The sequence below is a fragment of the Tiliqua scincoides genome, chromosome 2, assembly GCF_035046505.1.
Source record: "Tiliqua scincoides isolate rTilSci1 chromosome 2, rTilSci1.hap2, whole genome shotgun sequence".
NCBI lineage: Eukaryota > Metazoa > Chordata > Lepidosauria > Squamata > Scincidae > Tiliqua > Tiliqua scincoides.
In genome coordinates this window covers 97,074,950-97,099,408 of record NC_089822.1, presented here as the reverse complement: position 1 = coordinate 97,099,408, position 24,459 = coordinate 97,074,950, and the positions used below count along the sequence as shown (strand labels likewise).

The following is a 24,459-nucleotide window of genomic DNA, read 5'->3' as shown; positions in this document are numbered from 1 at the left end:
CAGAATGGAACTTATTTCTGAGTAAACATGCGTAGGGTAGTGCTATTAATCTCCACCCCAATCATCATCCTTCAGCAGCAGGTCCATATTGTGACCTGCATTGAGTGTGGGGGCTGACACTAGTTGGACATTTAAGTCCCATTAAAATGCCCTCAACACCATGCCTAAGACTACCCCCAGCAGGTGAGGCAGGGATACTGTTGTTCAGCAGAGTGGCCAGTAAACCAACATATTCCCAATCCTGTCTTGAACACCCAGCTTCAGAAGCAGGCACTCCAACCTGAATGACTGCTTCATTGGGTGGACAGAGATGTAGGCTCACAATAAATAGGGCAACTCTGCCTTCCTTCCCTAGTAGATGGGCTGCTACAGTATCTCAATACCCAGTGCATTTAGACATGCATGTTCACCATTCAGTGGCTATAGCAGCAAGTGGAGACTTGCCAGTGTGAATGATTCATGACATATCAAATTGAGAATATAAATATTTTATTTTTACATGTTCATACAGCCAGAAGTACATATGCATATTTCCTATTTTTTTTTAAAAATGTAATCAGCTTATGTGGTCACCTCCAAGTCATCCAGCAATATGTTGTCAAATGAGAAGCATATATGAACAAACCATATTCAGAATATTTATTTTTATGTAAAGCCTCTGCTATATAAACAAAATGTATGTTTACTTAGGAAAGTCCCTTTTTTTGTGAGAGTGGCTGAACAATATTGTTTCATTTGGTACCCAGAATTAGGGAAAATCTAGTAAAACTGACTATTGTGCTTCTAGCGCTCCATCATCTCCTGTTTAAGCTGTATGGGCTCAGTCCTATCCAATTTTCCAGTGCAACCGTGCTAATGGGGCATGCACTGCATCTTGTAGTGGGGCAGCAGTCACAGAGGCCTCCTTAAGGTATGGGAACATTTGTTCCCTTACCATGGGGCTGCATTGTAGTTGCACTGGGGCTGGAAAATTGGATAGGATTGGGCCCTATGTTGGCTCCAAAGGTATTAGAAACATGGAATATTGCTTTGGTTGGTCTGGACAATTTCGAAAGAAATGGAGGTTAGATCTCTCCAAGTTATTTTCAGTTGTCTAATTAAGGGTTAATCACTCCAGAATATCCCAGTAAGTGTAATCATATTATTTGGACCAGACTAGAGGTAGACTTTGAGAGCTAATATTCCAAATGAGAGGTTGTCTTTATCATCTTGCAATTCTTGATGCTGGCAGAGAGATACTAGGGAGATGTCCTTTAAGTGCCTGCTGAGCTGCTCTTATTAAAAGTATTGCTGTGCCACTGGAAAGGAACAACAATAGAAGGAATGTGTTGCTCCGGCACGCGTTAAGAGCACTGATCAAACCACATGAGATCCCATTTCGGGCATAATGTGCATCAGAGGGCAAAATTAGATTGAGAAGTAAATGGAGCCTAAAATTTCCATAGCTTTATCCGTCAAAAAGCTGTTTCATTGCGTGGTTTTAATTCTCCGAGTTCTTCCATTCACTGCATATAGCATGCTGGCTGCAGTACATTTCAGAAATAATGGGGTGAAAAAAACCCATCTTTAATTTGGCAGTGGTGGTGAGGTGCATCAGGGCAGTTCAATACCGGAATGGAAGTAGATGTGAAATAAACGGTGCACATTGCACAAAAGCAGAAAATGGTCCTTCCCCTCCCCGCGAGTTTGCTCCTCTTATTAATATTTTATATCTGTTTGGAGGTTATTCGTTAGATTAAATTTTCATTCCATTCCTGATTGCTAAACTCAGAGATGAAAATAGCCTACCCTGTATAAAGAAGATATTTTTTGTGGCATTTAAGCTCACTGTTGGTGATAAGGCCAGTTGTTTATTTCTTAAGATGTCCTTTTGTTTTACTTTTCAACATGTTTCCACGACAGGAGTAAGCAAACTGGTCTCTCAAATAAATATACATATTGTTTTGGAAGGGTGGTTTTTTTCACCTTTGAAGGTAACTCCTGATAGTTCAAAACTAACACAGATTGCCAAGCAAAACACTGATGTGCAGGGAAGAATTCTCTTCTGAGATGGTGCAAAATTGTAGCTGTATATAACTGGCACCAAATGTTTTTCTAGAGTGGAGGCAGTAAATTCTTGTATCTTCCCTGCAATGCTCCTATCACCTGTGAGCTCTCCTCTTTGTTAGTAAGTTGCCTTGAGCATACTTTTATGGAATGGTGTTAGAGGAAAGTTTAAATAAACTGTATATGAACTCTCTTGATCCTTTGGAGCTATTGGCACAGTTCTTACTTTTGACTTGTTCTGTGGGGGGAAAAATCTGAATGCTGATTTTGTACACCTTTAAGTAGTCTTTAAAAAACTTGATTCTGTGATAAAATAACTCCCAATGTCAGGCATAAGGGCAGTTGCGGACCTACCATAAGGTCCGATGGAGCAAAAACCCCAGGTGCTAGGCGCTAGGGCCCCACAGAAGCCTCTCTGAGGCTTTGATGGCAGCGGAAACTCTGCTTCGGGTTTCCCAGAAGCACAGTATATAGTGTTGGGGAACCTCAGAGTGGTTTCCCTGATGTGAGTGGAGGCTGCGCGAGGCTCCATGAGCCTCAGGTGAGTAGAGGGGGCAGATTTTTGTGCAGGGGGTGGCGATAGCCCGTGGGAGGGCACCATCACGGACCTTTGCCTTGGGCGTGGGGCTGGGCAGGTTCGCTGCTACATAAAGGTCTCAGTACAGGCGCAAGGATGCAAATGATTCATTTGAATCAGCACTGGAACCAGCTTCCGTTCCTGATCAGGAACAACATCTCATGAGCCATAGCGAGCAGCTGTCCTTACTTATACTGCAACCTGTGCACCTGGATTCTTTAAGTGGGTCAGAGGACTTTGACAAGTGAGAGAACTGGAGTGGTGTGTCTCAGTGGTTAGGTATAATTATGGTTAAAAATATGGAAGGGTTAGTGACCTTCCATATTGTCAGGAATCTGTCTCAGAAATAGAAAACTTTTGTATTCAGGTGGTGGTGGTTGGCAGTCTTAGGAAAACCCAGCGGGGCTTGACTTGAGTTGAGTTGCAGAGTCACTGCCCCCATGACTCAACTCGAAAAAGAGTCCTAACGGGGGCACTTTCCAAGTCTCCGAGTCACCCTCAGTGATTCTGAAGGACTGTAATTGAGTTGCCCCCCTTTAAAAAGCCAGCTGCCAGTTGCCGCCAGGAAGTGTGCGTGCGTGTCTTGGACCTCTCTTTGCTTGCTTCCCCGCTGTCCCATCCATCTGTATAAGGGTGGGAAGGACAGCAAGAGAACCAGGTCAGAAGCAGCAAGAGGGAGGAGGAGGGTCACAAGCAACAGCTGGGAGGCTTACCAGGACAACCTGATCCTTGGTAGCCCTACTCAGACGTAGCCCCACTGTAGCTGATCATTCAATTAGGCTCTCTCCCCCAAGTAACAACAGTCAAGAAACCACCATGGGGTTGGAAAGCAGAATTAGGCAAAAGTGTTCTTTCCCACCTCCCTGGGCCTTTGGCAAGAAACTCCTTGGGCTCCGCCTCCTTCTCTCCCTCAGCCAATAAAAATATCTGAATGCGCATCCTTTGTCCAATGATCATCTGTTCCTTCCTTCCTATCAGAGATGTGGAAAAAGAGCTCACTCCTGCCTGCCCACTCCCGTCTGCTTCATTAACCCTTCCCTGTCTCCCAACTGGAACTCCCTGCTGCTCGCTGATCAGAATGCTTGCCCCATGAGGTTTTCCACGTAGCGAAAACAGTAAGCAGTCACCCCCAGATACAGGCAGACTCGAGTCAGCACAAGTGGGGACGAGTGCTGAGTCTGGGGGCCCTGACTTGAGTTTTTTCAATCTTCCAAGTGTGCGACTCACGAGTTACCAGGTCACCGAAAAACTCACATTTTCGTGACTTGAGTCCAAGTCACCTGACTAGAGTTCCCAACACTGTTGGTTGGTCACTATATTCTGTATATACAGTAGTGTGGAAGCCACAGCAATGTGATTCCCTTATGAATTGTCAGGTTCTGTAATAAAGTTGGCCATCACTTAACTGCAAGTATTTCACAGATATGGAGGACATTGGCTCAGGTGGTATGAAACACTAGTAGCTGAGGAATGCATCTTCTTCTGAAAAAAACAAATCCTTCTAAAAGGCAGACTGGCAGTAAAACACGTTTTTTTCTTACAAGTGAAATTATATGTCTCAGTGTGTTTTTTTTAACTACACATTAATTGAAATTGGTGAATCCATTGAAGGCCAGTTAAACTTTTGTTGGCTATGGGATCTAGCTTGTGGGCTACCATTTGGCCATCCCTAATCTATTTGCTTTTCTGCATTTGGATTATACTACTGATAATAGGTTGTTTGCAAAGCTACATGCATACCCCGAAGAGAGTAGACAGTACTGTACCATTAGGTGTGATGAAATGATGTAACCATGGTGTGTGATGAAATGATTAGGTGTAACCATTAGGTGTGATGAAATGATGTAACCACTGTTTGAATGCATTGAACAGTGGAAGAAAAGCATATATATATATATAGTTTGATGCATAATTTACAGTAGAATGCAATGAAAAAAACCAGAGTGAAATATCTTTATTCTGTCAGAAGTTATGGTAAAAAACCAGAAATCAAAAATGCAAATGTCTTACGTAACTAAAAAGTACATTTCCTTAATTCAAAATGAACCAATGAGATTGATTGTTCCAAGAACCAATGAGATGTTATTATGATGCAGCATGGAACCAATAAGGTGTTAGTAAGGTGATACCCTGGGGAGTGACACCACTAGTGACCAAAATCACTAAAATCACGGTTTGTAGTAATAATACCATCATGAAGGGACGGGCTTCACTTCAACCAGAATGGAACCAGACTGCTGGTGCATAACATTAAAAAGGTGGCAGAGCAGCTTTTAAACTGATCCCTGGGGGAAAACTGACAGGAGCCAAGGGGCATCCGGTTTGGGACTCCTCATCCCTATGGGAAGAGGATGGGGAGGTTAGAGAACAAGACAAAGGCAGAGTAGGAGAAGAAATTGGGGATGGGATGTGATAGACGGTTTGGCACAGTGAGACAAAGGAGCGAATAAGCAGACCATCCTGGGGCATTCCATGTACAAATGCTTTTATGCGAATGCCCAAAGTCTCCGAGCAAAGATGGGAGAACTGGAATGTCTGGTGACTAGGGAAAACATTGACATAGTGGGCATAACAGAAACCTGGTGGAATGCGGAGAATCAGTGGGATACCACAATCCTGGGCTATAAACTGAACAGGAGGGACAGGGAGGGGCGTGTTGGAGATGGGGTGGCCATTTATGTTAAGGAAGGGATAGAATCCAGCAAAGTAGACATTGAAGGTGGGTCCGACTCCACCATAGAATCTCTGTGGGTTAAATTACTAGGCCTGAGGAGCGATGTAATAGTGGGGGCGTACTATCGTCTTCCAGACCAGAAATTGGAAGGGGACCTTGAAATGAGGAAACAGATCAGGGAGGTGACAAGGAGGGACAGGGTTGTAATCATGGGGGACTTCAATTATCCTCATATTGACTGGGTCAATTTGTGTTCTGGTCATGAAAAGGAGACCGGATTCCTTGACATGCTTAATGACTGTGCCTTAGAGCAGCTAGTCATGGAGCCCACCAGAGGAGAGGTGACACTGGATTTAATATTGTGCGGTACTCAGAACCTGGTTAGAGATGTCAATGTTACGGAGCCACTGGGGAACAGTGATCATGCTGCGATCCGTTTCGACATGCACGTCGGGGGAAGAATACCGGGCAAATCTGTCACAAAAACCCTTGACTTCCAACAGGCGAACTTCCCTCAAATGAGGAGGCTGGTTAGAAGGAGGTTGAAAGGGAAGGTAAAAAGAGTCCAATCTCTCCAGAGTGCATGGAGGCTGCTTAAAACAACAGTAATAGAGGCCCAGCAGAGGTGTATACCACAAAGAAAGAAGGGCTCCACTAAATCCAGGAGGGTGCCCGCATGGCTAACCAGCCAAGTTAGAGAGGCTGTAAAGGGCAAGGACGCTTCCGTAAATGGAAGTCTTGCCCTAATGAGGAGAATAAAAAGGAACATAAACTGTGGCAAAAGAAATGTAAGAAGGTGATACGGGAGGCCAAGAGAGACTATGAGGAACACATGGCCAGCAACATTAAGGGGAATAATAAAAGCTTCTTCAAATATGTTAGAAGAAGGAAACCTGCCAGAGAAGTGTTTAGCCCTCTGGATGGTGAGGGAGGGAAAGGGGAGATAAAAGGAGACTTAGAGATGGCAGAGAAACTAAATGAGTTCTTTGCATCTGTCTTCACGGCAGAAGACCTCGGGCAGATACTGCTGCCCGAACGCCCCCTCCTGACCAAGGAATTAAGTCAGATAGAGGTTAAAAGAGAAGATGTTTCAGACCTCATTGATACATTAAAGATCAATAAATCACCAGGCCCTGATGGCATTCACCCAAGAGTTATTAAGGAATTGAAGAATGAAGTTGCTGATCTCTTGACTAAAATATGCAACTTGTCCCTCAAAATGGCCATGCTGCCAGAAGATTGGAGGATGGCAAATGTCATACCAATCTTTAAAAAGGGAAGGAGGGGGGACCCCGGAAACTATAGGCCGGTCAGCTTAACATTTATACCAAGTAAGATGGTGGAATGCCTCATCAAAGATAGAATCTCAAAACACATAGACAAACAGGCCTTGCTGAGGGAGAATCAGCATGGCTTCTGTAAGGGTAAGTCTTGCCTCACAAACCTTATAGAATTCTTTGAAAAGGTCAACAGGCATGTGGATGCGGGAGAACCCGTGGACATTATATATCTGGACTTTCAGAAGGTGTTCGACATGGTCCCTCACCAAAGGCTACTAAAAAAACTCCACAGTCAGGAAATTAGAGGGCAGCTCCTCTCATGGATTGAGAACTGGTTGAAGACCAGGAAACAGAGAGTGGGTGTCAATGGACAATTTTCACAATGGAGAGAGGTGAAAAGCGGTGTGTCCCAAGGATCTGTCCTGGGACCGGTGCTTTTCAACCTGTTCATAAATGACCTGGAGACAGGGGTGAGCAGTGAGGTGGCTAAGATTGCAGACACCAAACTTTTCCGAGTGGTGAAGACCAGCAGTGATTGTGAGGAGCTCCAGAAGGATCTCTCCAAACTGGCAGAATGGGCAGCAAAATGGCAGATGCGCTTCAATGTCAGTAAGTGTAAAGTCGTGCACATTGGGGCAAAAAATCAAAACTTCACTTATAGGCTGATGGGTTCTGAGCTGTCTGTGACAGATCAGGAGAGAGATCTTGGGGTGGTGGTGGACAGGTCGATGAAAGTGTCGACCCAATGTGCGTTGGCAGTGAAGAAGGCCAATTCTATGTTTGGGATCATTAGAAAAGGTATTGAGAACAAAATGGCTAATATTATAATGCTGTTGTACAAATCAATGGTAAGGCCACACCTGGAGTATTGTGTCCAGTTCTGTTCACCACATCTCAAAAAAGACATAGTGGAAATGGAAAAGGTGCAAAAGAGAGCGACTAAAATGATTACTGGGCTGGGGCACCTTCCTTATGAGGAAAGGCTACGGCGTTTGGGCCTCTTCAGCCTAGAAAAGAGGTGCCTGAGGGGGGACATGATTGAGACATACAAAATTATGCAGGGGATGGACAGAGTGGATAGAGAGATGCTCTTTACACTCTCACATAACACCAGAACCAGGGGACATCCACTAAAATTGAGTGTTGGGAGAGTTAGGACAGACAGAATATTTCTTTACTCAGCATGTGGTTGGTCTGTGGAACTCCTTGCCACAGGATGTGGTGATGGCGCCTGGCCTGGATGCCTTTAAAAGGGGATTGGACAAGTTTCTGGAGGAAAAATCCATTACAGGTTACAAGCCATGATGTGTATGTGCAACTTCCTGATTTTAGAAATGGGCTATGTCAGAATGCCAGATGCAAGGGAGGGCACCAGGATGCAGGTCTCTTGTTATCTGGTGTGCTCCCTGGGGCATTTGGTGGGCCGCTGTGAGATACAGGAAGCTGGACTAGATGGGCCTATGGCCTGATCCAGTGGGGCTGTTCTTATGTTCTTATGCTCTTACATTATGTACCATCCGATGCGTAATTTATAGCAGAATGCAATTAAACAAACCGCTTTGAAATATCTCTATTCTATCTAAAGGTATGGCCCAAAAAACCAGTGGAGGAGGGGCAACAGTACATCCAGGGCTTTTTTTGTAAAGGAACGCACCGGAACGGCGTTCCGGCACCTTTTTCCCCCCCTCCTCTCTGCCCCCACCTTTTTCCCCCCTGCCTGCACCACCCCGCCCCCTTTTTTCCCTCCTCCTTGCCCCCACCTTTTTTCCCCTGCCTGCACCACCCCTCTCTGCACTGCTGGCTAGGGAGGGATTCGAACCTCCAACCTTGTGCTTCACAGCCCAGCACTCTCTCCATTGGGCTATAGGAAAGCCTATTGTTAAAGTGTTCAGAACTAATATATAAGGTCTTCAGCCCAGCTGGTGGCTATCAGTGCCTCAAGTATTAGTTCCAAACACTTTAAGCCTAAGAGCTCTGGTGGCTCAGTGGTTAAACTGTAGGTCTGTAGAGCCAGAGGCTAGGGGTTCAAATCCCACTGAGGAATAATTTTTTTTTTTAAGGTGGGAAGGTGCTCCATGGCTGCAAAATATAAAGGTTGGTTGCTAGTTGCCAAAAGGGGGGCCAGTTGAGGCTGCAAAACTCCTCAAAGTTCAGTCCCAGGCAGGCTCTTTTTTTAACTTTTTTTTTTAAGTTCCAGTGAGGACTTAACCCACAGTTAAGCTCCTGGAGTGAGCCCCCTGCTGGAGGCTGTGGGTTAAGTCCTACCTGGGACTTAAAAAAAAAACTTTAGATATAGGCTGATGGGTTCTGAGCTGTCTGTGACAGATCAGGAGAGAGATCTTGGGGTGGTGGTGGACAGGTCGATGAAAGTGTCGACCCAATGTGCGTTGGCAGTGAAGAAGGCCAATTCTATGCTTGGGATCATTAGGAAGGGTATTGAGAACAAAACGGTTAGTATTATAATGCCGTTGTACAAATCGATGGTAAGGCCACACCTGGAGTATTGTGTCCAGTTCTGGTCGCCGCATCTCAAAAAAGACATAGTGGAAATGGAAAAGGTGCAAAAGAGAGCGACTAAGCTGATTACGGGGCTGGGGCACCTTCCTTATGAGGAAAGGCTACGGCGTTTGGGCCTCTTCAGCCTAGAAAAGAGACGCTTGAGGGGGGACATGATTGAGACATACAAAATTATGCAGGGGATGGACAGAGTGGATAGGGAGATGCTCTTTACACTCTCACATAATACCAGAACCAGGGGACATCCACTAAAATTGAGTGTTGGGCGGGTTAGGACAGACAAAAGAAAATATTTCTTTACTCAGCGCGTGGTCGGTCTGTGGAACTCCTTGCCACAGGATGTGGTGCTGGCGTCTAGCCTAGACGCCTTTAAAAGGGGATTGGACGAGTTTCTGGAGGAAAAATCCATTATGGGGTACAAGCCATGATGTGTATGCGCAACCTCCTGATTTTAGGAATGGGTTAAGTCAGAATGCCAGATGTAGGGGAGAGCACCAGGATGAGGTCTCTTGTTATCTGGTGTGCTCCCTGGGGCATTTGGTGGGCCGCTGTGAGATACAGGAAGCTGGACTAGATGGGCCTATGGCCTGATCCAGTGGGGCTGTTCTTATGTTCTTATGTTCTTATGTTCAGTTACGTCAGGTGGTACTTCAAATAGGTGGACCATGTAAAGTGGTATGGTGGAAGACAAACATTGAGAAACATTACTTTAGGTCAGGGTTGGGCAAACATTTTGGCAGGAGGGCCACATCATCTCTCTGACAAGGTGGCGGGGGCCGGGAAAAAAGAATTAATTTACATTTCAAATTTGAATGAATTCACATAAATTTACATAAATGTATACATTAGAGACAGAAATGGATGGATTTTACTGATCTAATTTATAAAACACATGAGAACTATAATACAGGCATGTAGGACCACAGGTAAGAACTGTTTGCCGCACAACTCTTGCACAGTGAAAACATACAGACCAAGCCAGAAACACATAGAGACATAAGTTGTTCAGAAGCAATTGGGGGTGGTGGTTAAAATAATGCCCAGAGAAAAGCACAAAACACATGGAGATTATAGAAGACCTTGCTCTAACTCGACCTGCAGTTAGAGCTTGTGGTCATGACTGGCAATCATGGGCTAGCGCAGACTTCAGCAGTCTCTGATAGGCTGGGGGCTTCCTGTGGACTAGGTTGGAGGACCCCAAGGACTACAAATGGCCCCCGGGCCAGGGTTTATCCACCCCTACTTTAGAGGGTAGCCAGTCAGTGTGTTGAAGGGTATAGGAGAGAAATGAAAGAATTGATATACTGTTGATAAAACGAGAATTTAACTTACATGTGCTTTCTTTTTGTTAAATAGACCTTTATGGCTTTTATAACGGTCAATACATAAAATTAAATTTTTCTACTCATCTAGTACTTGGGTGTAACATTTAGTCAAAATAGCACTTTGCATTTTTTAGAAACTATTTTATGTATTATGAATGGGATCCCACCATAAAAATTTTAAGACTCATTTTTTTAGAGCTTGTCTAAATAGTGATGCAAAACCAATTTAGTTAAACGACAGCGTGGATATGTTTTTGTTTCAAAAATGCTTCTTCAGTTTAGTTTAAATGTAAGTACAATTATGTAAGTAAAACAGAAACAGAAATTTAAACTAAGAAGTTTGTCTGCAGCCTCACATGTGAACTAACTAAACCAAAATCAATGTAAATTTGTTTATAGACAGAGGCTGACTCTTCATCATCTTCCTTTCCATGACAAATGTTTGCCCCGTGCTGTCCTATTTTTCTCTGTAGGGAAAGCAAGGCTGACAACTCTGAAAGATAGAACTCTACATCTTGGTATTGCCGCTTTATAGAGACTAAGAAAAGGAATTAACAAAGCAACATCTGGGCCATGATTTCAGCCGTGTTTGTAATTTGAATTTTACGGCTTTAGATAGCAGATACCAATACTGCTGTCAGAGACAAACAGCAACAGTGTTGGTGAGATCTATGCATTTCAACACATCCTCTGCTAATCTTTCCCCCACTGTTCCCATTCCCTGGCTGCTAATTTCACGCAGGCACTTAAACATGATGGATAATTGTGTTCTGCTTATCAATGTTTAATTTAAGGGCTGTTCTGTCTGACCTGGATGCCCTCTGCAAAGAGCTATGCCTCATTATTGATTTCACGGTCACACCTGTGACATTACCTGCTTTGTGAAAAGAAGACTTTGACATTCCTGGGAGGCCATGGCAGCCGGACCTAATTGTCAGAAGAATAATCGAGCTAACAAAATCATTACAGCTGATCTGTGTGTTACCACTGTTTTATCTGTCTCCTAATTAGGTGCAGGGGAGGTAGCAGATCATAGAAAGCATGCTACACTAGAGTTGATGCCCATACATATTTTCTGGGCAACGTGATAAGGAAAAATAATCATGGATACTTTGACAAGTTCATTTTGCCATTTTCATTTTGTACATTCTCACCCTTTTTATGCTTTTGTTCTTGATTTGGGTGTGTGCAAGAACCGTCTGATCTTCACTTGTTTTTGAAAATATGTAGAAACAAATTTCACATGGAAATGATTGCCTGTGAATTTCATTTGTAGAGTGAAATGTTCGGCTAATGCTGCAGTCTATATACACTTTCCTGGGAGTAAGCTCCACTGAACACAAATGAACTTACTTCTGAGTAGGCACACCTAGGATTGTGCTCTAAGAGTACCATCAAGCAGATTTTTAAAAGGTTGTTTCAAACTCTCCCAACTGCTTTACCTATATTTGCTGAAGAATGAGGTCAGTTAGGAATAAACTAAAATTGCCTCCCCCTAGGGCTGACACCAGGTTCTTCTATCCTCTTGGGAAGGGCAGAGAGGTGAACCCTTCATGGCACACAGGCCTTTGACTCTGCTGTAGCACAAGAGCTCAGGAACCCCTCCCATGGCTTACCTCATTATGGAGGGTAGTAGCAACAGTTAGTACCTCCTCCTCATCGCCCTGCTTTCTGTCAAAAGCCTCTATGTCTGTTTCTCCAGCTGAGAAAGATGCTAGAGTTGATGCTACCATGGTATATGACTGCATTTGGGGAAATGTTACAGATCTGTACTTTTAAGAGGCTACTATGTATATGCTTTTAACAATGATAGTAAATTGAACATTCCTGGGTAAGTGTGGGAAGGATTGCAGCCTAGGATTGTTCAAAATTTTCCTGCTTGATGACATCACTTCCAGTGGGTCCTGACAGATTCTCATTCTAAAAAGTGGGTCCCAGTGCTAAAACTTTGAGAACCACTGCTGTATGTTATTGCAGGGTCCTGGAAGAAAACTCATTGGTTGGTAGTGAAGGTGGTCTAAGGAGCTGCTGTGTAAGTAGAATATAAGGAAATACAGAGTTGCTATGGGATTCTATAATTTCTTTCACTTATATATACTACATTTATGAAACAGCTCCCAGGTCTGGATCCATACTGGATGGAGTCTTGCATGGGTGTGGAACCTCTGCTCAACAACGGCCAACCTGTGGTGTTGGTTCTGATCTCTTTCATTTGCTTTTGCCCCCACAGGTTGTATCCATATTTGTTCCTCTTTAGTGGGGAATAATTTTTAGGAGAAAAAACATTGGATGGGGAAAAGTCAAAAAACTCCTCTCCGAATGCATCTGCTGCTCAAAATTGCAGTTTCGAAGTATTAAAAATGAGCAACAATATGCATGGCTGTAGTTTGACCCTAAGGGAGTAACCCCAATGTGCTATGTACAGAACAGATCCCTCAGTCAGTTAGGGACCCAGTAATCAGCAGGTCAGACCATCTAAGGAGGCAGCCCAAACTCTTCTCTGAGCTGCCTTGCCAACACTTTGTTTGCCTGTTTTTATTCGACATATCGGCGAAGGTACCAAGAGGCTACAGAACACCAAAGGAATCCTGTCCTTTGTCCAGAGTGCAATCCTGAGGGAGCAGACAATGGATTACAATGTACACAGGACTTAGTTCTTTTGTGTCTGCCTGATTCTCGGCTATTGCCTTTTGCTTTCTATGCTGTACGTGGCAGGCACCACTGGTTTTATTGTGGACATCTAATCAAAATTCCCCATAGACTGCTGCTTCCTGTGCACCTGCATCTGGCTCCACCTTGACATGGTGATCTTGATCGGCAAAGGCAGAACACAATATCTTCCTCAGACGAACCTCCTGATTTTTAGAAATGTCAGAATGCCAGATGCAAGGGAGGGCACGGGATGCAGGTCTCTTGTCTTGTGTGCTCCCTGGGGCATTTAGTGGGCCACTGTGAGATACAGGAAGCTGGACTAGATGGGCCTATGGCCTGATCCAGTGGGGCTTTTCTTATGTTCTTATGTTAAGATGAGTGAGAGTATCATTCTGTGTCTGCCAGGCTTGGGTATATTCCATTAAGCCATCCTGTCAAAAAGTTAATTTTGACAGGAGGAAGAGAAAGAGCTGGCTCCTCCAATAACAAAGATGCATCCCAAATTTCTTTGTCCAGTTTACTGCTACTGTGCACCCAGGCATCATTACATATCCAGTTTCAATATTCACCATCCTCCATGGGCTTGGTCCAAGTATTCACTAGATCTTGCTCTCCCCCCCTGCCCATGCAGCCCTTAAAAGCCTATCAAAAAGTAGTCCAAAGGAAGGGTGCATCTTCCCTTCATAGCTTGATCTATAAAATCAAGAATGAGTAGATGCAGGATCAAGATCTTTGTTAATGTACAAAACTACATCTCTGACATTCCTTACTACAAAGGCAAAAAGTATGAAAGACTTGTACATGGAATACTGCTTCTGATTGCTGGATCAGATCTATATCTTCTCCATGAAAATTTAAAAAGGGCCTATACAAATATTCAAAAATTAAGGCACTAAAATCAGATAAATGAAAAGAGAACTGGAAGCTGTCTTTTTGATAGGAAGAATGACATTTGCTATATCAGAGCAATATTAGATTATTTTTCAAGGGCCAGATGGAGATACACCAAGTATACCAAAATGAACATTGTCCAAGAAAAAGCTGGAAATCTTAAGAAAACTAAGAGAGAGAGAGAGAGAGAGAGAGAGAGAGAGAGAGAGAGAGAGAGAGCACTCTGTCCAAACAACATTAAAAGTGCCATTTCATTTATGTTAGTTGGAAAGAGGAAAGCATGTGTACAATATATTATTTCTTCTATTGATGACAGTGAAAAATAAAAGGGTTTTAATTTGTTTGGGCTGTGCCCAATATTTTTAAAAAGTGCTTAACTTCCTACCTTCTAATTCCTTTTGCTACATAAATGATTTTTTATTGAAAAGTGGTATATACATATTTTTAAAAGAATAAATAAATAATACGGTGTAGCAGAGTCCCAAATCTAAAGTATGTTTAGCTTTAGTTTAGCTTACGTCTTAATTTAGTCCTTCCTGCGATTTAATAATACCTAGCATTATATAACACTTATTGAATATTTGAAACTCTCCACTTAAATTACTGATCCTTGCAAAACCCCAGTGAAGTTACTCATTATAATTGTCCCATTTTGCAGGCAGGAGGCTCAGGTTGAGAGATAGTGACTTGCTAAGGCTACTTAGGGCTCAATCCTATCCAACTTTCCAGCAGCCCTGAGGTAAGGGAACAAAATTCCCTTACCTTGAGGAGGCCTCCATGACTGTCCCCCGTCCCCCCCATGCAGTGCATGCCCCACTGGCACAACTGCATCAACTCTGCAAAGTTGGGTAGGATTGGGCCCTTAGTTCATGACTGCAACAAGGTAAACACTTGGAATTCCCTGCTCATATTTCACACTCTTACAGAACACTCCTATACATGTTTACTCAGAAGGAAGTCCTATTGTTTTCAGTGAGACCGACAACCCAATCCTATCCACACTTTCCTGGGAGTAAGCCCCATTGAATCTAATGGGTCTTACTTCTGAGTAGACGTGTATAGGATTGGGCTGTTACTCCCAGGAAAGTGTGCACAGGCTTGTAGCATTCGCCACTGTGATATGCAAGCCTGGGCTCCAGTTCTGCACGACACAGTGTAACTCAGCTGGTTGAAGATAATGCATCTACGTCCTAAAGGTTGTATTCCAATAGTAATGATATTTCCTGTTTTTATTTACATTCATAAAATGGGAATAATCCTGTAATGTTTCTCCTTTCAGAAATAAATACTACCCTGCACATACCCGATCTTGTCTGATATCGGAAGCTAAGCAGGGTCAGGCCTGGTTAGTACTTGGATGGGAGACCGCCTGGGAATACTGGGTGCTGTAGGCTTATACCATAGTCTTTCGAGACTGAAGGTTGCCAACCATGTCATGAACCAGGGGCACTGCTGCACAAGCACTTCATTCTGGCTAGGTTGCAGTCAGTGGTGTAGTAGTACATTTTGAAGTGCAGGAGTTCATTATGATATCCCTCATAGTCATGCCCCACTAAGACTGTACAAAACTCAATATTACATTTATATATTACAGCATCTCCTTCTCCTGCCACTTATTTCTACTTTGAAACTTATACTTCATGCAATACTTATACTTATTCATGCATACTTATACTTCTAACTCATTTCATCCTGAATCAAATATATAAAAACTGAATTAAAAATATCTCAGATAAATGTAAAAGGTATATCAGGGTGTTAACCTCAGTGTATCTGTTTAGAGGTCAGTCCCATTGTGTTCAGTAGAACTAACTCCTAGGCAAATTTGCCCAGGATTGTAGCCTTAATATAATATAAGCTATACAGTGTCTATCAGGCTCCTCTGGAGAAGAGTTATGCCTAAACTCTTATGAGTTATGCCTATCATATGCCCCTAAACAAATTCCTCTGTTGCCTGATGCTTCTTCATGGCTAAGGTCCTCTGAAAAAAAGTTTTCAAAAGCAGCACCTGAGCACTCCTGCTGATGACATAACCGCTCTTGATGTAGGAGAAGTCCTGGAGCTCCTTTTCCCCTTGACTAAACCTCTGATTGCTCATATAGCTCCACTTCAGATTGCTCATATAGCTCTGAAACCTCATATAGCTCCACTTCTCCCAAGCAACCACATGAATTAAAAGCTTCAAATCATACAACGATTTATTCCCATGGTGGAGAAAGATACCTACAGGACCACTGAGAGAGCTGAATAGTACAGGGGTGTCTCAGGAAAAGAGATATTAGCCCAGTGGTGTCACTAGGGTTTGTGTCACCCAGTGCAGGATGCTAGCACGTCATCCCCCATGCAGTGGGCGGGGCAACACCCCAGGTGGTGGGCATGGGGATGTACCATCACACTGCCCCCACTGGTTTTTTGGCTGTACCTTTTGATAGAACAAAGATAGAACACATTCTGCATGAAATTACGCATTGATTTGTTTATAACATGATGGTATTATTTCTCCAAACTGTGATTTCAATGATTTTGGTCACTAGTGGTGTCACACCCCCCCCCCCAGGTGTCAACTTACTAACACCTTATTGCAGCAGTTCTCAAACTTTTAGCAATGGGACCCACTTTTTAGAATGACAGTCTGTCCAAGACCCACCAGAAGTGATGTCATGGTAGAAGTGACATCATCAGGAAAATTAAAATAAATAAGTATAAATAATTAAAGTAAAGCAAATAATTAAATAAGCAGAAGCCAGCCCTGTTCCACCAAGTGAATTTTCTCTACAGCCTGCCTGCAATAACACCCCCCTCCAAAATCAGTAAGGTTTTCAGCCCTACCCAGTGCCCAGTTCAATTTAAGAACTTCTGTTTAAACCAGATCACTGTCAGGATCCACCACCTGGCTTTGGAAGTCTCAAAAAAGTTCACCTTATCAGCTGAAGCCTCTGTTTTGATCCTTTTTAGTGTGTGTGTGGGGGGGGGGGGAGACTGCATTCTGGAGCATTTGTTGAGCTCCTGTTCCATCAGATCAGAACCATTCTGGTGGCTTCACATTCCCCTTTGTCTGGTCTGACCACCAGCCAAGGCACATTTGCTTACTCATGAGTAAACGCAACAATGAGGCTTAGTTTCCCTTTCCACAAGGGTTAATACATTTGTCTGTTTGGAGGAAGAGACTTCCTTCTCAGGTGTTTTTGGGGGCTGCATTCATTGTATCAGGACCATTCTGGTGTTGTTGGATTCCTCTCAGCCTGCCCTTTCCGACTGACTAAGGCAGGTTCTCCTACTCACGAGTAAACGCATGATACGGCTCAGTTTCAATTTCTATAGGGCTCCATGCATTTTTTGTTCTCTGGTTTTTTGGCCATACCTTTTGATAGAATGGAGATATTTCACTCTGGTTTTTTGCATTGCATTCTGCTTGAAATTCCGCATCCAACAGTATATAACTTAATGTTATTACTCCCAACCACCGCGATTTTAGCGTGTCACCCCCCAGTGAGCATCACCCCTCCATGTGTGTCACCCTGCACCCTCCTAGCGATGCCACTGTATTAGCCTTATTCAGGAACTTCCCACATTTTATAATTTTTGTAAGACATTTGCTTGTTTGACATTGCATTTGTAATTTTATTTGATTGTAACACAATAACTCAATAATCTGTATATAAACTATAACACAGTTATTTGTAACATAATATTCTGTGTAATAACAATAATTCCTAAGAGATAGGAATCACATTTGGTATGTGTATTTAGAACACACTTCTAATTTTGAAGTTTGAACTAGAGCTCACCTTTACACCTGCAGCAAAACCTCTTGTGCACTATGCTTTCTTTAACTGTAGTTTTGTGTTTGCTGTATAGCTGCAAGTAGCTTTATTGGCTCTGATTAGATAGTAGGAGCATGAAGGTTCATCAAATCAGGTTCTTTCAAAAGCTGACAACTTTGTGATGGTTGTGAGTTGCGCAAACACCCACTAGGGATTAATCTGTGACAATCACAATCATTTTTACGTGTGACCTATTCTAAATGTGAACCTTTGTCTCTAGAGAGGTGAGGTTAGTTTATTAACCCAATATGCCTTTGTAGTTCCTGTCCGTGGTTCCTGTTTTGCAATTTCTCCAATCACTGTGGACAAGGGAAGAATTCTCACATTAACTGATAACTGCTTGTATTGACAAGAGTGTATTTTAGTATAATATATAGTATTGTGAAGGACTGTATCAGAAAGTCTCTCCATTGTGGGAAAATAGAATAAGAAACTGAACCATGTGCAAGTAAGTGACTTTGCAGCCCTCCTTCCTACCACCTGCACCCTCCCTCATTTTCTAATGTATCTTTTGCAGTAATTAATTACATCTCTTGTGGATTCCTTTCTTTCATACTGTTGCTGGCAATCAGGTAGATAAAGTGAAAAAATTTTTTTGGTGCCCTATGGTATTAAAAGTGAAGGGTTTTCACACTGTCAGGGTAATGAATTCTGCAAGGGTTTGAAGCGCTTGTGCGTGGGGGACTCTCTCTGTGTCATGTGTCTGGGAGTGACAACCCCCAGTGGTTAATTACTGCCACGGATGAGAGCTGAGCTGGTAGCAAAATGAGATAAGTTCATTATGAGCTAAATTTGAAGTTAATTGGATTCACATTTTCACCCATTAGTATACAAAGATACACTCAGAAAGGCACTTTTTAGTGAGAAGAAAGTTGTATATAAGCAATGGAAGGTACAGAAAAATCAATTGCCCTTGCTTTTATTTAGGGTGTGTGTGTGTGTTTAAAAAGCCTGATTTTTCCCCCCAAAGAATTTGTTCAGTCATTAACTGCAATCCTGTACATAGTTGGTAAATTTTAAATCCCACTGAAGTCAGTGAAGTTTAAGCAAACTGATTGTCTGTGCAGAACTGCAGCCCATAGGGGCAGGGGCCCATTTCTTCCATATCCAATTTTTGTGACAGTGGTCACTTTAGGATGTCCTAGAGGAAAAACAATAGGGGGGGGGGAACCACTGCTAATTGAGTAAAGAAGCATCTTCAAAGCAGTAACTCTCTTACAGCCCAATCCTATCCACACTTTCCTTGGAGTAAGCACCATTGACTCTAATGGCACTTACTTCTGAGTAGACATGCATAGGATTGGGCAGGACTACAGTATTTAACGGAGGGATGGGACTGGATGGGATGACAACTCTCCTTTATTCATCCCACTATACTATAGCATCTTTCCCACTAGTTATCTCCCTTGTGTCTTTTTTTTTAAGACTGTGAGTTGTTTTGGGACAGGGAACCATCTTCTTATTCCTTTTCCTATGTTTCCTAAGAAACAAAAAAAAAGTGGTATACAAATACAGTATTCAAAATAGAAATATATTTAAAGAACACTTTTTTGACAGGCGGTGGCACAAGTTGACAGGGTTAAATGCTTTTCCTTGTGTACTGTAGTCCTGATCCTGGCTTCTATTTTAATTAAGCAAAGAACCACAAGCTCAAATTATACATTTATTGTCATGTCTGGTTTGACCCAAAAATAAGATTCCAATAGAGCACACAGTTTCCTGATGTTTGTCTCCAGCTACAGGCAATAAACCAAAAATTTTAAAAACTATTACATACCAAGAATGGTATTGCTTATCATAAAGATCTTTGTACCAGTCCAACCAAAACTTCATCCAATCTAGCTATTCATAAACACCAGAAAGCACCTGCAACTTTTGCAATACAATCCTATGCATGTTCACTCAGAAGTAAATCCCACTGAGTTCAGTGAGTTCTCAGGCAAATGTGTATAAGATTGCAGCTACTTTTGGAGATATTATTGAAGAGATTAATTAGAACATTGCATTCCAGAATTAACCATTTCTGCCCAACGTTGCAAGGACCAAATGTGCATACTTGTGAGCCAGGCAAAAATGGGCTAAACTGGAAAGCAAAGCCCTTGTATGCATACATTGATCCTGGAACTCAGTTCTAATTTGCACTGTTATGTATAGAAGAGAGTGGCTTTTTGCATAAGTAATGCGGAGACAGGCACAAGAGGTGGAATTCAAATGGCCCCTAATTATATACAGAAACCCAATCTTCAGAGACTGGAGCCCATGTATCTGCCTGGACCAGGAAAAATTAGAATGGATGTTCAGCCACAATTGTTTTTCTAGGCTCCCCACCTTGCAAAAGGGGGGTTTGTCTATATGCTAATGAAGACGTGGTATTCCAGCACCCCCATCATTTTGTCACTTTTTGTGATCCTATCTAGGTCATGGTCTGCTCAGATAGCTGATGCAGAATTATGTTTAGTGCCCCCCAGCTGACACCCATGGAGTACCAGCTTCCCTGTCTTCTCATCGGATATATTTCCCACCTGCACCAGTAAAATTCCTGCATGTTGTGACAAACCACCCCCACCCCTGAAAGAAATAGTTATGCAGCTTGTCAAATTACAACCCGACTTCTGAGGGTTGGGCTTCCTCCAGAGCTGTGTAGGATAGGGGACATGGGACTCTAGAATGGAAAATTGGCCAAAATTGGATAGATGCATGAACTAGAAGAAAGCATACACATGGTTCCTCTGCTTGCTTTAGACAGTTTTACCTCACCCTTCATCTTCCTACAGCCCATCCCATGTCTCTCAGGATAGGTGTGGGGATTCAAGTAGGGAGGAAAGGACAGGGAAGGCAAGAATCTGGAATTTTAGACACTTGCTGAGACTTATTGCTGAGTCACCTGATCCTGTTGTGCCTCCTGTTTATTTCAGTTGCCTGTTCACCTGCCCTCACTAAGGGCCAAATCCTATCCAACTTTCCAGCCCTGGTGTAGTTGTGCCAATGGAGTGTGTGCTGCATCTTGTGGATGGCAAGAAGACACCGAAGACTGTCTTCTTTGGTGACATCTTTGGTCACCAGCCCTGGTGTAGTCGTGCCAATGGAGTGTGCATCTTGACCAAAGGCTCTCCAAAGGCTCTGCATCTTGTGGTGGGAGCTCTCCAAAGGCTCTCCAAAGCTTAGAACAGACATTACTGTATCTTGTACTAATGACTCTGCTTACAATGGACCACTTACCTGTCCAAAAGTTTAATTTATACATTTTGTGTGCCATTGCAGGATATCACAGTTTTGGTTACAACCACACTGGCTTTAAAAATCAAATGCAAGAATTACTTTGGGATCGCATGTTCCTCTTATTATTATAAGACTATCTGTGCTCCCAGTCCAGGGACTGCCTCTGCGGAAATGTATTCATGCTAATCATTGCTCTTGACAATGGGATTACTTTGGCAACAGTCAGAGTTCCTCAGTAACAAATTTCATCAGGAATGAAAGGGGATGATCCATCAAGGGTTCTCCAGGCTCCAATAGAGTGAACGAGAGCTGCATAAGAACAAAGCAGGCAAAAGTGTACAGAGTGGCTTTTTTAAGTGGCTAGAAATACCTTTCTCTTTATGGAGTTTAATATTAAAGGCAGTAAAAGAACAGTAATAACATCCTGACTGCAGTAAATATTGCCTTCCATGGAAGGTCGAAAGCAGTTGATTATCAGCAAAATGTAAACTGCCATTTGTCAGCTAATCAATTATCTGGAGGACTCAGTGCTAAAAGAAGACAATACTCCTGTTACCAATAGACAAGAGTGAGCTGTATATGTTCCCTCTGTCACTGACAATGACATACAGTCAGCCCTGTCTGAGCTGACATAAGGTCATCTTTTCCTCCCCAGTGAGACTGGGCAGCTCTAAGAACTGTCGGCTGGCGTTTTTAAACTATGATATTACAAACTCCACAGGCTCCTGTGATCTGTTTTACATTCCTTTGTTATTGAGTTTCTTGGACTCGTGGAGAAGAACTCAAAGAATTTCCCCTGGTTCCTGGGATCTCTTCTTCTCTCCCTTTTCTGATTCAAGTTTAAATGAAAAATAAAGGCCAACATTGCTGGTTAACTGTTGGTTCAACTCCCAGTTCTCAGCCAATTAGGGATTACTAATAGGTAGTAATTCAGCAGTTGATTTTTATCCCTCCCATCCAATCTAGTGGAATATCTCAGGACTATGCCATGCTCACTAGATTTGACTTTTGAGTGGCCCTTAAATTCCAAAATATTACAAAATAAAGAATGGTTTATAACTAATTCATGACTGTAGGGTAAGGACCAGCTTGTAACTAATTCACTACTGCTACCATTGCTGCTGTTGTGACTGTTACTACTACTACTACTACTACTACTACTACTACTACTCTGTCTTCATTTAGCTCCCACAGTGTGGTGGGTGTCATTCACAACCTAGAAGCAACACGGTCCATGTCTAGATAGCTTACAGTCAAAACACACTAGTATGGCAACCAGAATATCCGTCAGTCCTTTGGCATCCCAGGCGCTGAATTGTTGTGAGCCAGGATGTGGCAGGAGGGGCCTTGATGTCCAGGCCTGGTATGAAATGCAAATAAAGGAACAGCAGCACTGTATATGAATGTAATCAGTAATCAACTGCACCTGTGTTACATGGGAGCCATGTGACCTGGGGAGATATGTGCAGAGTCATGTAGGCTATGGAGAAATGGTGCAAAGCACCACTGGACAGCCAGTCAGAGTGGGTCACAAGACTGTCTTGTGACTATGAGGTCGCCCTATTCTGATTGGTTGGCCCTGTTATATACGGGGGCAAGAACAGACACCAAGTGTGGGTTGCTGTGGTGGAGTTTCTGCGTGTTGTGCTGCTGGTTTGTTCTGTGACTTAGTCTGCTTATCGTGACTTTGCCTCTCTGTATCCCTGACTTCCGGACTGTTTGACTAACTACTCTTCTGCCTGCTCCTTTACCAAAACCTGCTTCTGCAACAAACAAGCCTGTGTCTGCTTCTTTGGCTCTGTTTGGGATCGCCTGCTTCTTGTGCTATCTCCCTGCGCTCCCGTGCCACTCTGCTATCAGGAAAGCAAGGGTTATCCTCCCCTGCTGCCCTGACAATATCAAGATTTGATTTCATTCTTAAGATGGATTTGCAATATCATGATTTTCACTTGAGATAGACTAGTTCTCTACCAGGGTCGTGCAGTGTGAGGGAGGGAGGTGAGGCTGAACCAAAGGAAATAATAATAATAAATAATAATAAACTTTATTTGTATCCTGCCCTTCTCCCTAAAGGGACCCAGGGCGGCTAACATATAAAAAACAGATTTAAAAACATAAATTATCACAAATAGCAGATAAAAACATTAAAAACACATTAACAGAGACCATAAAAACAGTAGTCAGATTAAAAGACAGAATAAAAAGAGCACAAAAGAGCAAGTCACAGAGGAATCAGGCCTGTAAAAAATACAAAATGTGTAAAAAATGTTAAGAAGGCCAAAAAATCAGAAGGCTTGTATAAACAGCAGTGTCTTCAGGCCTTGCCGGAAACTCTCAAGAGAGGGAGCCATTCTCAAGTCAAGGGGAAGGGAATTCCATAATGTTGGTGCCACTACCGAGAAGGCCCTATTTCTTGCAGCCGCCCCCCGGACCTCCTTGGGTGGCAGCACTTGTGAAAAGGCCTTCTCTGATGACCTGAGAGGGCGAGTCGGATTGTACGGGAGTAGGCGGTCTCTAAGATATCCTGGCCCAGAGCAGTATAGGGCTTTAAAGGTCAAAACCAGCACCTTGAATTGGGCCCGGAAACGAATGGGCAGCCAATGTAGCCCCCGGAGAAGCGGACTGACAGAGTCAAACCGCCTAGCTCCAGTGACCACACGGGCCGCCGCATTCTGCACTAATTGTAGTTTCCGAACCGTCTTCAGGGGCAGCCCCACATAGAGCGCGTTACAATAATCTAACCTCGATGTCACCGTGGCATGGATCACCGTGGCCAGATGTGCACGATCCAAGTACGGCCGCAGCTGGTGCACCAGCCGAAGCTGAGCGAAGGCCCCCCTAGCCACAGCCGCCACCTGGGAATCCAGGAGCAGCTGCGAGTCCAGGAGAACCCCCAAGCTGCGAAACCTGCTCCTTCAGAGGGAGTGCAACCCCATTCAGAGCAAGCCGAATTCAGAAATAGCCGCAGCCTCTCTCTCAGCTTTCTGACTCAGGGCCTGTATGATTTTCATTGTTCTCTTTTCACAGAAATAAGTATTGAAAGCCTAGGAATTCTGGCAGGCTAAGATTCAAAATCTCTTAACAAAGTTATCTAGTTTGAAAATGCTTTACAGGTTTTTTTGGTGTTTAGGCTTATCCTCTACTGTGAAACAGTGAAAAGAGTTTACAAACTGCAGCTAAGTAGTCTCTTAAAGACCATCGTAGGGTGCAAAAAAAAAAAGGCTTCATCACAACCCAAAAGCCATAAATTTCAAAGATGGGTGCCTGGAATTAGTTATTTGACTGCCCATTTCTATGGGCCGAAACTGCCAGCAGAAGTCGTGTACTGCTGGTGATGGCAGCTGAAAAGCAGCTGTAAAGTGCCTTCTGGCAGCACGCTGTGTAGCACAGAAGTAAGTCTGCTCAGAAGGACCCAATACTATCCCACACCAGCCCATAGCACGCAGCATCACTG

At 43.2% G+C, this 24,459-nt stretch overlaps 1 protein-coding gene and 1 pseudogene across 1 annotated transcript in view; both read left to right on the top strand.

The window, feature by feature from the left end:
• The window catches only part of PAX5 (paired box 5), a 265,588-nt gene that overhangs the window by 171,334 nt on the left and 69,795 nt on the right, over positions 1–24,459 (top strand). The window lies entirely within an intron of this gene.
• LOC136642779 (5S ribosomal RNA) lies at positions 15,234–15,356 on the top strand (annotated as a pseudogene).